General features: G+C 39.4%; 1 pseudogene; it reads left to right on the top strand.

Moving 5' to 3' along the window:
* Positions 1-932: 932 nt before the first annotated feature.
* LOC105487969 (neuronal regeneration-related protein pseudogene) lies at positions 933-13,885 on the top strand (annotated as a pseudogene).
* The last annotated feature ends 8 nt before the right edge of the window (positions 13,886-13,893 follow it).

Raw genomic sequence — 13,893 nt, 5'->3', positions numbered from 1 at the left:
CAGCCTCTGCCTCCTGGGTTCAAGCAATTCTTGTGCCTTAGCCTCCAGAGTAGCTGGGATTACAGGTGTGAGCCACCACGCCTGGCTAATTTTTGTATTTTTAGTAGAAATGGGGTTTCATCACGTTGGTCAGGCTGGTCTCAAACTCCTAACCTTAAGCAATCTGCCCGCCTCGGCCTCCCAAAGTTGCAGGGATTACAGGTGCAGGGATTACAGGCTTCCCAAAGTGCTGGAATTACAGGCCACGCCCAGCCTCTTTATAGTTTTATTAGCTATGTATTGTTTAATTTTGCCTTCTTTAACCTTACTATAACTGTATCAGGCTGTATGAATTCTTCTGTGACTTCCTTTTTGGATCAATATTAAGTGATTCAGATCCAATCATACTGATACATGTATCACACTGATACTGGTACATGCATTTTTGGCACCATGCAGTGTTCCATTCTATGACTATATCACAAATTATTACTTATTACCTATGCTTCCGTGGTAGACTTTTTGTTTGTTGCTGTTACAGGTAACACTGCTGCGAACTGTTATGCATGAGCCTGGCAGCACACATACACAACAGTTCCCTTAAGACAGAGACGGGCAAAGCATGACTCCCACAGGACAAACCCAGCCCACTGCCTGTTTTGGTATGGCCCACAGCTAAGAGTAATGGGTATAAAAATAGGAAAAGGAAGAGAAGAATGTTTTGTGACATGTCAAAATTAAATGAAATTTAAATTTCTGTATCCACAAATGAAGTTTCATTGAACACAAACACACCTAGTCACTGACATGTTGTCTATGGAACAGATCTTTGGAAGCCCAAAACTTTTATAACACTATCTGGGCTTTTACAGAAAATGTTGGCAGATCCCTGCTGTAGTTTAAAAATGCTCTAAGATGGACATTTGTGTTTCAGGTGTAGAGGGGAAAGAGAGTGAACAGGGAGAGGGGCTTTTGTCTGTTGGTCTCCCTGGACTGAAGAGAGGGAGAATAGAAACCCAAGACTAGGATTCTCAAAATGGTTTATTACCCAGAACTCTGTCTGGGTCAGTCAAGAACCATTTCCAAACAAGGAGATGGAGAGAAGGCTTCCTAAGGGAAGACTTTCTGTCCCAAAGGAATTGAGCCGCAAGAAGAACAATGAGACCAACTCTGTCTCCCTGACTCCACTGGGCAGCAATGAAGTCTGCTCCCCAAGAATCAGTTACCTCCAATATGGTTTGGTTCTGTGTCCCCACCCAAACCTCATCTCCATTTGTAATCCCCATGATCCCCATGTGTTGAGGGCAGGACCTGGCGGGAGGTGATTGGATCATGAGGCTGGTTTCCCCCATGCTGTTCTTGTGATAGTAAGTGAGTTGTCACTAGATCTGATGGCTTTATAAGGCGTTCTTCCCGCTTCACTCCTTCACTGTCTCTCGCCTGCCACCATGTAAGATGTGCCTTTGCTACCCCTTTGCCTTCAGCCATTATTGTAAGTTTCCTGAGGCCTCCAAAGAGGTTTCCTTTATAAATTACCCAGTCTGAGGTATTTCTTTATATCAGTGTCAAAATGGACTAAAACACCTCCACTTTTTAAAATCCGAACACCTCCATTTGTATTATATATGGTGTGTGGGTTTTGATGAGGTCGTGGTATCATCTATGGGACTTTTTTCTCTGCAAATCATCAAGTATAAGAAGAAACAATGGGGCTCTGAGCCTTGCTATAATTTACAGTGAACAAATAGGTATCATCAAATCAGTTTCTAGACATTCTGTCTCAGGTGGAAATGCTCAGATTTCACACTGTGAATACATGTTTACAACCCTTACAGGTGGGCCTACAGGCCTGATTCACTACAACACTGTCTGCCACAACTGTCTCCCACCCTGTTCACCCGACCAACCCACTCCTGCCTTTTCACTCAAACAGCTCCTGCTTCTTGCAGAGGCTGAGACTCCCCCACCACCACCACTTTTTTTTTTTTTCATTTACATGTATCAAGCCTCATAGTTTATGTTCATCAATTGTCTGTATATCTCTATATTTTATCCCTGTACCCTTTTGATGTATAGAAGTAGTTTGAAACTCACTGTTTCCTTATGGTAAGTGACTGAGATGCTGCCACAGGACCTGAGACACTGATGAATGGTGCTATTTTGGATTTTATTTTATTTATTTACTTCTTCCTTTTAGATGGAGTCTTTCTCTGTCACCCAGCCTGGAGTGTGGAGTGCAGTGGCGTGATCTTGGCTCACTGCAGCCTCTGCCTCCTGGGTTCAAGCAATTCTCCTGCCTCCCGAGTAGCTGAGATTACAGGCATGCACCACCACACCTGGCTAATTTTTGTATTTTTTTAAGAGACCGAGTTTCACCATGTTGGCCAGGCTGGTTTCTAACTCATGACCTCAGGTGACCTGCCCACCTCAGCCTCCCAAAGTGCTGGGATTATAGGCATGAGCCTCCACACCTGGCCTATTTTGGATTTTCAACATGCTCCTTGGCAAGGTAGCCCCGAAGGAGTTACCTTTTCCTTCCACTTTCTAAGAAGGTATTGGTACTCTGTTTCCCTGGATATTGTTCTCTAGACTGGATTGACTTGTTTTCCTCATGTCTTCAGTGCAGCTTTCTTCCTCAGTGGTGTGGGCTGAGTGAATGCTGCCATAGTGTGTGAGAGACTAGTGTCTCACTGGCTGGCACTTACAGACACGCAGTCACAGTAGCGTGGATGACACTCATGGACGTGCAGTGACAGTAGCAGGGGCAATCACAAAACTGTAATTTACTTACCAAATCTCTTCTTTTCCATCACCTTGCCTTCCTGTTTAGAGAAAGAAAAACAATAATTTTAAAGGGATTTTGAGGTATCTCTTTGGATCCTTATTGTTTGAAAGGGTATTGGAGATGGGGGGGAGGCAAACTCTTTTTAAATAAATTCCCTCTGGAAAAAAAATCCAAAACACTGGCATCTGAGAAGGAATATGAAAATTACACCTTTTCCAAAAATTAAGTTGGAAAAAATGTCTTTACAAAATAAGAATAATTTTTGAAAGTAGAGCACTCTTTTTTATTGGCAGTTTTGATAAGCAAGGCATAGATTTTACATCTTTGTCCTTGCTCCCCCGAAATGGGATAAACAAAAATAAAATACCATCTATTCATGGAATGTTGTTGTGTTAGCCAGTCTAAAGCCCATCCTATTTTTTATGTAGCCCTTTTTCAGCTCTTCCTTTGACAGGGCAGGCCTTGTTTGGAATTGTTCTACTTCTGACTATTAAATATCTGTAAACCAAAAACAAAATTCTAAGCCCCACCCACCCCCCAACCATCTGAATGGACTTCCTCCTCAGCCAGGGCACTCTCAAATTTATCCTGAAAGACTGGGTCAGGCATTGATGGGAAGTGGGGGATAAACAGGCCTCATTATATCCCTCCAGCTTTAACATCAACACAGACCTTAAGTCTGAAAAGAAACATTTACAATCTATTCTCTCTGAATCCTGCTACCTGTAGGCTTTATCTGCACACTAAACTTTGGTCTCCACAACCTCTTTCAACCAATTACCAATCAGAAACTTTTTAAATCTACCTATAACCTGGAAACCCCCACCTTCCCGCACGCTTCAAGTTTCCCCACCTGTCTGGACTGGACCAGTGTATATGTTAAATATATTTGATTGACATCTCATGTATCCCTGAAATGTGTAAAATCAAGCTGTGCTTGGTTTTACCAACAACCTTGGGCACATGTTCTCAGGATCTTCTGAAGATTTATTCTTATGTGCAGAATAAATCTCTTCAAAGATTTTAGAGTTTGACTCTTTTCTTTTCTTTCTTTTCTTTTTTTCTTTTTTGAGACAGAAAAACAGCCTGTGTTGCCCAGGCTGGAGTGCAGTGGCACGATCTCATCTCACTGCAACCTCCACCTCCCAGGTTCAAGTAATTCTCTTGCCTCAGCCTCCTGAGTAGCTAGGACTACAGGTGTGCACCACCACATCTGGCTAATTTTTGTATTTTTGATACAGACAAGGTTTCACCATGTTGGCCAGGTTGGTCTTGAACTCTTGACCTCAGATGATCCACCTGTCTCAGCCTACCAAAGTGCAGGGATTACAGGTGTGAGCCATCTCACTCGGCCAAGTTTGACCCTTTGTCAACACACCGATGACCCGTGCACTGCATGTCTTTGTTCTCTTCTCTCTCCCCCATTGGCCTGAGTTTCTTGTGCATTCCTCCTCTCTTTCCTTTGTTAGAACAGGTACATCAGCTGTGCAAATAGAGAAAAAAAAAAAACAGTATTCCGCACATGTGGCATTTAGTATAGAGCTGCAGTTGTGCACTGCAGAAATGCGGGCTTTGTAACAACATGATCTTTACTGATGCACTCATGACAAGTACCCAGTGTATTTTAGCTATTTTAGTAGTATTTGTTCAATAAATATGCAAGCTGTACGGTAAAGATAAATAAATAAATACCTAAGACAGAAATACCAAAACATGGAGTAGGTGCTTTCTTTCTTTTTTCTTTTGAGACAGGGTCTCACTCTGTCACCCAGGCTGGAGTGCAGCGGTGCCATCTTGCTCACTGCAGCCTTAACCTCCTGGGCTTAAGTGATTCTCCCACCTCCACCTCCTGAGTAGCTGGGACCACAGGGACAGGCCACCATATCCAGCTAATTTTTGTTTTATAGTTTTTTGGGAGGTTATTTTGTTTTGTTTTTGTAGAGACAGGGTGATGTGGTTTGGCTGTGTACCCACCAAAATCTCATCTTGAATTGTAGCTCCCATAATTCCCATGTGTTGTGGGAGGTACCCAGTGGGAGATAATTTAATCATGGGGGCATTTTCCCCATACTCTTCTCATGGTAGTGAATAAGTCTCATGAGATCTGATGATTTTATTAGCAGTTTCTCCTTTCACTTGACTCTCATTCTCTCTTGCATGCCACCATGTAAGACATGCCTTTTGTTTTCTGCCATGATTGGGAGGCTTCCCCAACAACGTGGAACTGTGAGTCCATTAAACCTCTTTTCTTTTATAAATTACCTAGTCTTGAGTATGTCTTTATCAACAGCTTACAAACAGACTAATACGCAGGGTTTCACCATGTTGCCTGGGCTGGTCTCACATTCCTGGACTCAGACGATGCTCCCACCTCAGCCTTCCAAAGTGCTGAGATTACAGGTGTGAGCCACCATGCCCAGTCCTGCACATTTTTTATTTCCCTTGATTTCCAAAGTGACTCTACACACATATATTCCCATCATTTTCAATGTATGAGCATTCTCAATGTTTTCATGGTATATGCAGAAAAAACAGATCAGCTATAGAAATAAAGAAACTACTCTTCAGTGTACCTAGGAGTTGTGGTGGAAATTTCTAACACTTTTGCTGTACCGGCAATAAACTATTAATAATAATTATGACTGTATGTTGGCTAATGTTGTATAACTTTCCTTAGTTTAAGCCCATCAGTAGACAGGGTCCTGGAATGTTGATGTTGTCTAGACAACATCCTCTTATGATATCTTGATCAAGGCCATGGCCTGGGGTGCCCAGCTCCTCCATATAGAGGGATTTCATCTGGCTGAGCCCATCCATGGGCCCTACAAAACCAGGATGGTACCAAGTGAATTGAGTGTAATTGGTGCAACTCTCATGTGTTTGTGAATTTGTCCTACAACCCCCTGCTTCTGAGACCTAAAATGAGCTCTAAAGCTTAATTCAGAGCTTATTTTCCAGGCTGCCCTCATGATAACTGAAGAGTTTTCATACAGCAAGTATGCCAGCAAATAATTTAGTATCTACAATGTGTTCTGTTCTAGGGTTTGAAAAAAAGGAAAGCAGGCATCCATGAAATAAAAGAGTGCCAAAAAATCAAATACTATAAAAAGGAAGCCCCTTTTATATTTAATACAAAATAATTACAGTGTATTAAGAAAGAAAATACCAGATTCAGTTAAGTGTGTCAGTGCTTTAACCTATTCTAATTCTACTTTCTCATATTAATTGAGAGAAAGGTAGGCCAGGCGCGGTGGCTCATGTCTGTAATCCCAACACTTTGGGAGGCCAAAAAGGGTGGATTACCTGAGGTCAGTAGTTCAAGACCATCCTGGCCAACATGGCGAAACCCCATCTTTACTAAAAATACAAAAGTTAGCTGAGGGTGGTGGTGCGCACCTGTAATCCCAGCTTCCTGGGAGGCTGAAGTAGGAGAATAACTTGAATCCAGGAGGCGGAGGTTGCAGTGAGCTGAGATTGCACCATTGCACTCCAACTTGGGTGACAAGAGTGAAATTCCATCTCCAAAAAAAAAAAAAAAAAAAAAAGGTTGAGAGAAGGGAGGTTAGGCTTATGGCAGTGGAAAATCCAATGTATCTGGCACCTAGAAGGTGTTTTTGTTTTTAAATCTTTGCTCTTTCATATGACAAAAATATTTTCTATAAATATCCTGTAATAGTTATATTTGTTTTCTTGATTTTATAGTTTAAAAACCATTATCAATAAAAAAGATGAATACGATTCCATTGTAAAGGCATTTATTCAAACACACTAAAATGATTCACATAACAACTCAAATTTGCATTTTACCAAAGAAAAATATTACACCTCATAGCTTCTATGTTTCATTGTTTTAACATTTAAACACAAATAAAAACTCGAAGTGATCATAGAGAATGAAGGAGAGGAAGTAACTTGCAGTTTGTTTCTTCTCTTTACAGTCGTGGTTTCACTATTGTTTATTGTGAATCTGTTATTTTAATGCAGGAATACTAATACCACAGGGCTTGGAGAGGTGAACTATGCCCCGAGTGCTCTCTACTAATTCTGAACTCTTACAGCTTACCCTAGAGATGAATGTGTGGTTTGCTGCAGCCTGTGTGTTGCCGATTGTTTGTATAAATCTGGTAGTTCTCTTAATTAATTTCCACGTAGAATCCGACATTGATTAAAGATTTAGTAATACAAATGTACTAAATTGATGTTTACATAGCTCTAGCTAGGAATAGAGACAGAGCTAGAGACAGAAACAGATTACTAAAACTTACCAATAACCGCAGCACGTAGAATTGTGGTGTCCACAATGGTAACTACTACCCACGTGGCAGCTATCAAGCTCTTGAAAGGAGGCTAGTCTGAATTGACAATGGTAATGTAAAATACTCAAAAGATGTCAAAGGCTTAATATGATAAAAAGAATGTAAAATATTTGTTGTTTTAAGCTGTAAAGCTTTAAGATAATTTGTTATCTAGAAAACTAATACAGTAAAAGAGGAAAATGAGATATTCCAAGATACTCATAAACTGTTTTCTTAGTATTCTCTTAATATTTATATTAGTTTTTATTAGCTTGGCCAATACTTAATTTTCAATGGACGTTACTCATATAAAACAATTAGTTTTAAATATTTACAATGTAAACCAAAGATATGTTTTAGTTCTAGAGATGGATGGGTATTGATTGCACAACAATGTGAATGTATTGAATGCCACAGAACTGTACATTTTTTTAAAAAGGTTAAAATGGTAAATTTAGTATAACATATTTTACTACAATAAAAAAGAGATGTTTTTAATAGTTAAAAATTTTCAGAGAAAAGAATACTATTATACTGAATAATACAAGTGAATAGTCATTAGTACAAGAAAAATTGCTTTTTATTATTACTGTTCCAGAAAGCCTTTATGGCTTAAAAGATGGCTGTAGAATTAATAACTGAATTATGAGCTATTTGGTGCCTGTATAAGTTGTTCTTTTACAAAAGCCTTTGAAATAACAGCTTAACAGCTTTCCTGTCTGTCTCAAAGTCTAATACTTTCATCCAAAAGGAAGTCTTTAATATCTGAATGACAATGTGGTTATGTATGAGAATAGGTATCATGCGTAATAACATAAAACTCCAGGAGAAAAATCCCTTACAAAGAGTAGTCCATTCACTTTCTTTAATGTAAAATGAATATTTTAAAATATGATGCTAAAAACATGCTATATATGAGGCGATTATTAACAAAAACCTCAGATATGTGGATTATTGATGAGGGTAAAGTAACTGCAGTTAGAATATATAAAGGATCTGTAGGTATGCTCAATGCACAGCTATCAGCTACTGTTCTCCACTTTATCTAGCCAAGCCAGTGTTCCCAAGCCTTGCTGACCACCAGAATCAGAACGGAACATCTTGACAAATGCCTAAGCTGTACCCCATAAAGTCCAAAGGTCTAACCATAGCTCAGGCTTTGAGAGACACAGAGAGAGAGAAACAGAGAGATCAGGGTTGGGGAGATGGTTCTTTGTCTGTTTTTTCAGGTCCCCAGGTTATTTTGAACTAGGAAGCCAATGGCTTTTTTTCTGTCAGCTGGAAATCTCAAGCAAATACCTGGGATTTGTGTATTCTTGATTCACATGGTAATTTCTGAACTTTTTTTTTTTTTTTTTTTTTTTGAGACGAAGTCTCGCTCTGTCTCCAGGCTGAAGTGCAGTGGCGCAATCCCAACCTCCCAAAGTGCTGGGATTACAGGCATGAGCCACCGCGCCCGGCAGATTTCTGAACTTTCTTAGTTTCTTCTTGGAAGCATTTGAGAAAGCTGATAATTGGTCCTTGAAACACTTGACCCACTTGGCTTCCAAGACACCACACTCTCTGTTTTTCTCCTACAGTTCTGGCTGTGCCTTCTCAGGCACCTCTAAAGTTTGGGGTGCCCCAGACCTCAATTCTTGAATAAAGACCAACTGGGCCAAATTAATGTGCAGCCCATTTGATTTCACCTCACAGCCTCTTCTTCAAAACGGATTTTTTTTGTTTTATATTTTTAAATGAAAGTTATACATGTCCATAATTTAAAGAGTTACATAAATTCTAAAAGGCTTGTTAAGAAAAATGGCAGCCTCTACAACTTTGCCATTTCCAATAATGCAACTGCATTTCATTCTTTTCAACCAGTTCTTTTGTATTTCCCTCAATGGTTCTGAAGAACATTCTTATATAGGTATGCCTTGGATATTTTTATTTATTTATTTATTTACTTTTAAACATTATTTATTTCCCACTGTAGGAGATGATTTTACTCTTTATTTTTATTTTTTGAGATGGGGTCTCACTCTATCACACAGGCTGGAGTGCAGTGGCACAATCATGCCTTACTGCAGCCTCAACCTCCCAAGTTTAAGTGATCCTCTCACCTCAGCCTCCCGAGTAGAGGGGACCAGATGCCCAGCTAATTTTTTTTTTTAATTTTTGGCAGGGGTACGGTGGCTCACGCTTGTAATCCCAGCACTTTGGGAGGCCGAGGTGGGTGGATCACCTGAGGTAGGGAGTTCAAGACCAGCCTGACCAACACTGTCTCTACTAAAAATACAAAATTAGCCAGGTGTAGTGGTGCATGCCTGTAATCTCAGCTACTAGGGAGACTGAGGCAGGAGAATCGCTTGAAGCTTGAACCCGAGATGTGAAGGTTGTAGTGAGCCGAGATCGTGCCACTATGCTCCAGCCTGGAAAACAAGAGCGAAACTCCATCTCGAAAACAAACAAACAAAAACATTTTGTAGAGATGGGGTCTTCCTGTCTTGCCCAGGCTGATCCCAAACTCCTGGGCTCAAAGCGTTCCCCCCACCTCCGTCTCCCAAAGTGTTGGGGTTACAGGTGTGAATCACAGTGCCAGGCCTGATTTTACATTTTAAAAAGTACATCTAGACACACACACAAACACTCCTCCCAATGTCTCACCCTCCCACTATGTTGTAAGTTTGGTTAGATCGATATTCAGTGTTTCTATTTTATGCCCGTGTAAAATGGAAACACTGTTGGCAGCTAAATCAAAAAATCATATATTACTTATTTTCCTTTCCTGACAATTTTTTTCTCTAGAACTTATATAATTGCCTTTTTAAAAGGGTGCCTAAATTCCTAATATTTAATGCTAATTTATTCCCAACTTTTCCTCCAGTTGAGCCAATCTCCTCTCAGTGCTTTCAAACCCATCAGGTGTTCTACCATTTTGGACTTTTTGAAACGGTCTCTCCTGGTGCTTTCTGACCTGCTCCATCGGGATTAACTGATAGGTCAGCTGCACAGAGGTCATTTCAATGTCTTCCTGTAACATGGTCCTAGAGATACTTTTCATTGTTCTCTTATGAATCACCTGTTTCTCAGATCCCATGCCATCTTCTTGGGTTCACTCCCTCATTTGGCAAGAATGCTTTGAAATTTCATTATCATGTGTCTCAATGTGGGTCTTAAACATATTTCATTGGGTACTCAGAGGGCCCTTTTAATGTGGAAATTTACATCTGGGAATTTTTCTTGAATTATTTCTTTGATGATTCTCTCCCTCCGTTTTCTCTGCTCTCCTTTTCTGCAATTCCAAAATTACTCCTTTGATTTCTCATTTATAAAACATTTTTCTAGGCTGGGTGTGGTGGCTCATGCCTGTAATCCCAGCACTTCAGGAGACTGGAGCAGGAGGATTGCTTGAGCCCAGGAGTTTGAGACCAGCCTCGGCAAGATGGTGGGACCCCCATCTCTACAAAAGAATTTTTAAAAATTAGCTGAGCCTAGTGGCAAATGGCTGTGCTCCCAGCTACTCAGGAGGCTGAAGAGGGAGGATTGCTTGAGGTCAAGAGGTTGAGGCTGCAGTGAGCTGTGTGTATGCCATTGCACTCCAGCCTGGGCAACAGAGCAAGATCCTGTCAAAAAACAAAAAAAAGGAAAACAAACAAACAACAATAACAAAAAACCCTTTTCTCTCTTTTTTTTATTTTTTTTGTTCTAGGAAGACTTCTTGCACTTTTTCTTCTAAGCATTCTTTGGAATTTTTCATTTTTACTATTATGTTTTTAATTTTCATGAACTATTTTCTATTCCCTAAATCTTCTCTTATTTTTAATTATAAGATAATAATATTCTTATATACATATAATCTCACATTTAATTATAAGAAAAGCACAATTTTTTTCATCTTTCTTAAGATATTTTGTGTTTTTTCACATTTTCTTTTCCATGCATAACCTCTTTTTCATATAGATTATTTTCTTCTTGTGGTTTGTTTATTTTGGCCTTTGTCTTTCATATTGGAGGGTTTGCTCAAAATGTGGTGGTTCTCGGCTGTCATCTCATATTTAACGGTAGGGGACAAAAAGTTGATTAGAAGTTCTGCATGCTATATCAGATATATGGATGACCTGGCTGAGCATTTCACTGGGGAACTGTCAACATCAGTAGTTCTTGTTCTTTCTTTTTGGGCTGGTTACAATTTCACAAGGTTCTACCAGCATTCCAGGAAAATAGATCAACAAGAAGCATGGGGTGGTATCAATATTCATAGTATATCAATTTTTATTTATTCCTCCTATCTTCACTTTGGTGTCCTGAACATAATCCGTATCTAGGGTTTCTCAGTCAAGAAATCCTCAGCATAAATGCTAGATAATAAATCTCCAGCCTTCTGCTGATGTGTGTAGTAAAGGGGCAATCACCATCGACATGGGATATAAGGAGTCTAGAGATCTAACTGCTTCTTAAACAGATTTTCAGTCAATCTTTCTGGTCTTAGTCACCTTCACCTTAACTTGCAGAAGTATCTGGGTCTATCAATTCCTGAATCAGTGTGTGGTAGAGAGAGTCTACCTTGGAACTAGTTGCTCTTGGCTTTCCTACAGCCAGTGTGGGATTCAGCTCTCTCAAGGCTGCCATGACAGTCCCCACTCTTCCAACTACTTTCCACCCTCCACAATTAGCTATGGTTTCCCACCTCTTCTCATTCTCTTTGTCCTTGTGGATTTATATCTTCCAAATATATCCCTTTATTTCCATTTTAGTGTGGTTTTAGAAGAGGTGGAAGTCAATGTATGCGGACAACTTGCTACTTTTGATGCGAAGCCTCAATCCAGGTTTTACGATTAATAAAACTAATATTTAATGTTTATCCATCAGATTGATTCTGTGATTTGAGGTTATTAATTTACTTTTCTGAGCCTTTTAAAAAATTCTAGTTTTCTTGTTCATTGTAATATCTCTTTCATCTGTGTATTAGATATATCATTAATGTTACATAAAATTAACCATTCAATGTTTCAGCAAATTATTGTGAAAAACTTTTCAAAGGGTATTTTTATGGTTGAACATGGAATTTTTTTCTCCATTACCAAAACTAAAAACTAATACACACTGCTATGGACTGAATGCTTGTGTCCTCCCAAATTCATATGTTGAAATCCTAACCACCAAGATGATGATATTAGAAGTGGGGCCTTTGGGAGGTGATTGGGTCACGGGAGTAGAGCCTGCATGGATGGAATTAGTGCCCTTATATAAGACGTCAAAGAGAGTCCCCTCATTCCTCCACCATTTGAGGACACAGTGAGAAGGTGGCCCTCAGCAGACAGTGAATCAGCTGGCACTTTGATTTTGGACTTCCCAGCCTCCAGAACTGTGAGAAATAAATTTTTGTTATTTATAAGCTACTCTAGTTTATGATATTTTGTTATAGCTGCCTGAATGAACTAAGACACATACACAAAAATGTAAACTGAGCATTAAGACATAAAGATATGGAATGGGCTATTTGACATACAGGAATGACTAAACTTATTGAAAATCTTTAATTATTTAGATGTCCAACTATATAATTACCTAAACCTTTCATTTCGAAATGGGCCTGTCTATAGCAAATTATATTTGTCAAACTACATTTTAATAAGATCTTATCAAGTCAAATGATGACACTATTTTTTAAAATGTGATAATAACCAGTACTCAAGAATTTTCTGCTTTCTGCAGAAGTCTTTATCTTTGTGCTAGTCAGAGAACATTTTGTAAAGCAAAATATGAAAACTGTAATGGTAAAAACTTTAAACTTATTTTATGTACATCATGTCTGAAGTTTGTTGAAAAACAATTGGTTTTCTTAACATTAAGAGGGGACTAAGAACTCTGATTGTCCCTTACAAAGGACAAAGGGTGGATGTACAATCCTCTTACAGGAAGGATGTCTGAGTCATCTGAAACCGTCATACCACACACACACAGATACACACACATACACACACATACACACACACACACACACAGAGACAGAGAGAGAGAGAGACTTACTGAGTACTTAATCACTGAAAGAAAATGGGATTAGAAAAAAGTCAAATAGCAGTTAGTATGGGAAAGTCTACAGGTTTAAAATTCTTTTTTCTTGACTTAAACACTGTATTTGTACATTATCACACTGCTGTAAAGAAATACCTGAGATCAAGTAATTAATTTATGAAGAAAAGAGGTTTAACTGGCTCACAGTTCCACAGGCTCTACAGGAAGCATGTCTGGGGAGGCCATAGGAAACTTACAACCATGGCAGAAGGTAAAGAGGAAGGCGAAGAGGAAGGCAGCATGTGTTCATGTGACCACAGCAGGAAGAAGAGAGAGAGGAGCGGTGCTACATACTTTTAAACAATCAGATCTTTTGATAACTCACTCACTATAATGAGAATAGCACCAAAGGGGAAATCTACCCCCATGATCCAATCACCTCCAACCAGGCTTCAACTCCAACACAGGGGATTACGATTTGACATGAGATTTGGGCAGGGACACAGACTCAAACCATATCAAACACAATGGTCCTTTAAGAATTTAAGGCTGTATGATCCACCTTAAATTATGACTTGTGGGTTATCTTTGACACATAAGTTTGTTTGAGGCCAGTATTTCTTTTAAGAGTATACCTAGGTCTCCTATGTAATATTGTTCACTTCAGGAAATACAGACTAAATTCCATATGAATGCAGGTACAATTGGAAATGACAGAGGTGAGAAGGTGGTAGATCAAGGTAATTTTGATGAAAAAGAACAACACAGTGGATCAGACAGCTTCATCTGGAGCACAGCAATTTATACAGCGGCTGCCCAAACAGGCTAAATATTCAG

The sequence above is a fragment of the Macaca nemestrina genome, chromosome 3 (genome assembly GCF_043159975.1).
Source record: "Macaca nemestrina isolate mMacNem1 chromosome 3, mMacNem.hap1, whole genome shotgun sequence".
NCBI classification, from domain to species: domain Eukaryota; kingdom Metazoa; phylum Chordata; class Mammalia; order Primates; family Cercopithecidae; genus Macaca; species Macaca nemestrina.
The sequence above is the reverse complement of the archived record's forward strand: the minus strand, read 5'-3'. Positions and strand labels throughout refer to the sequence as shown.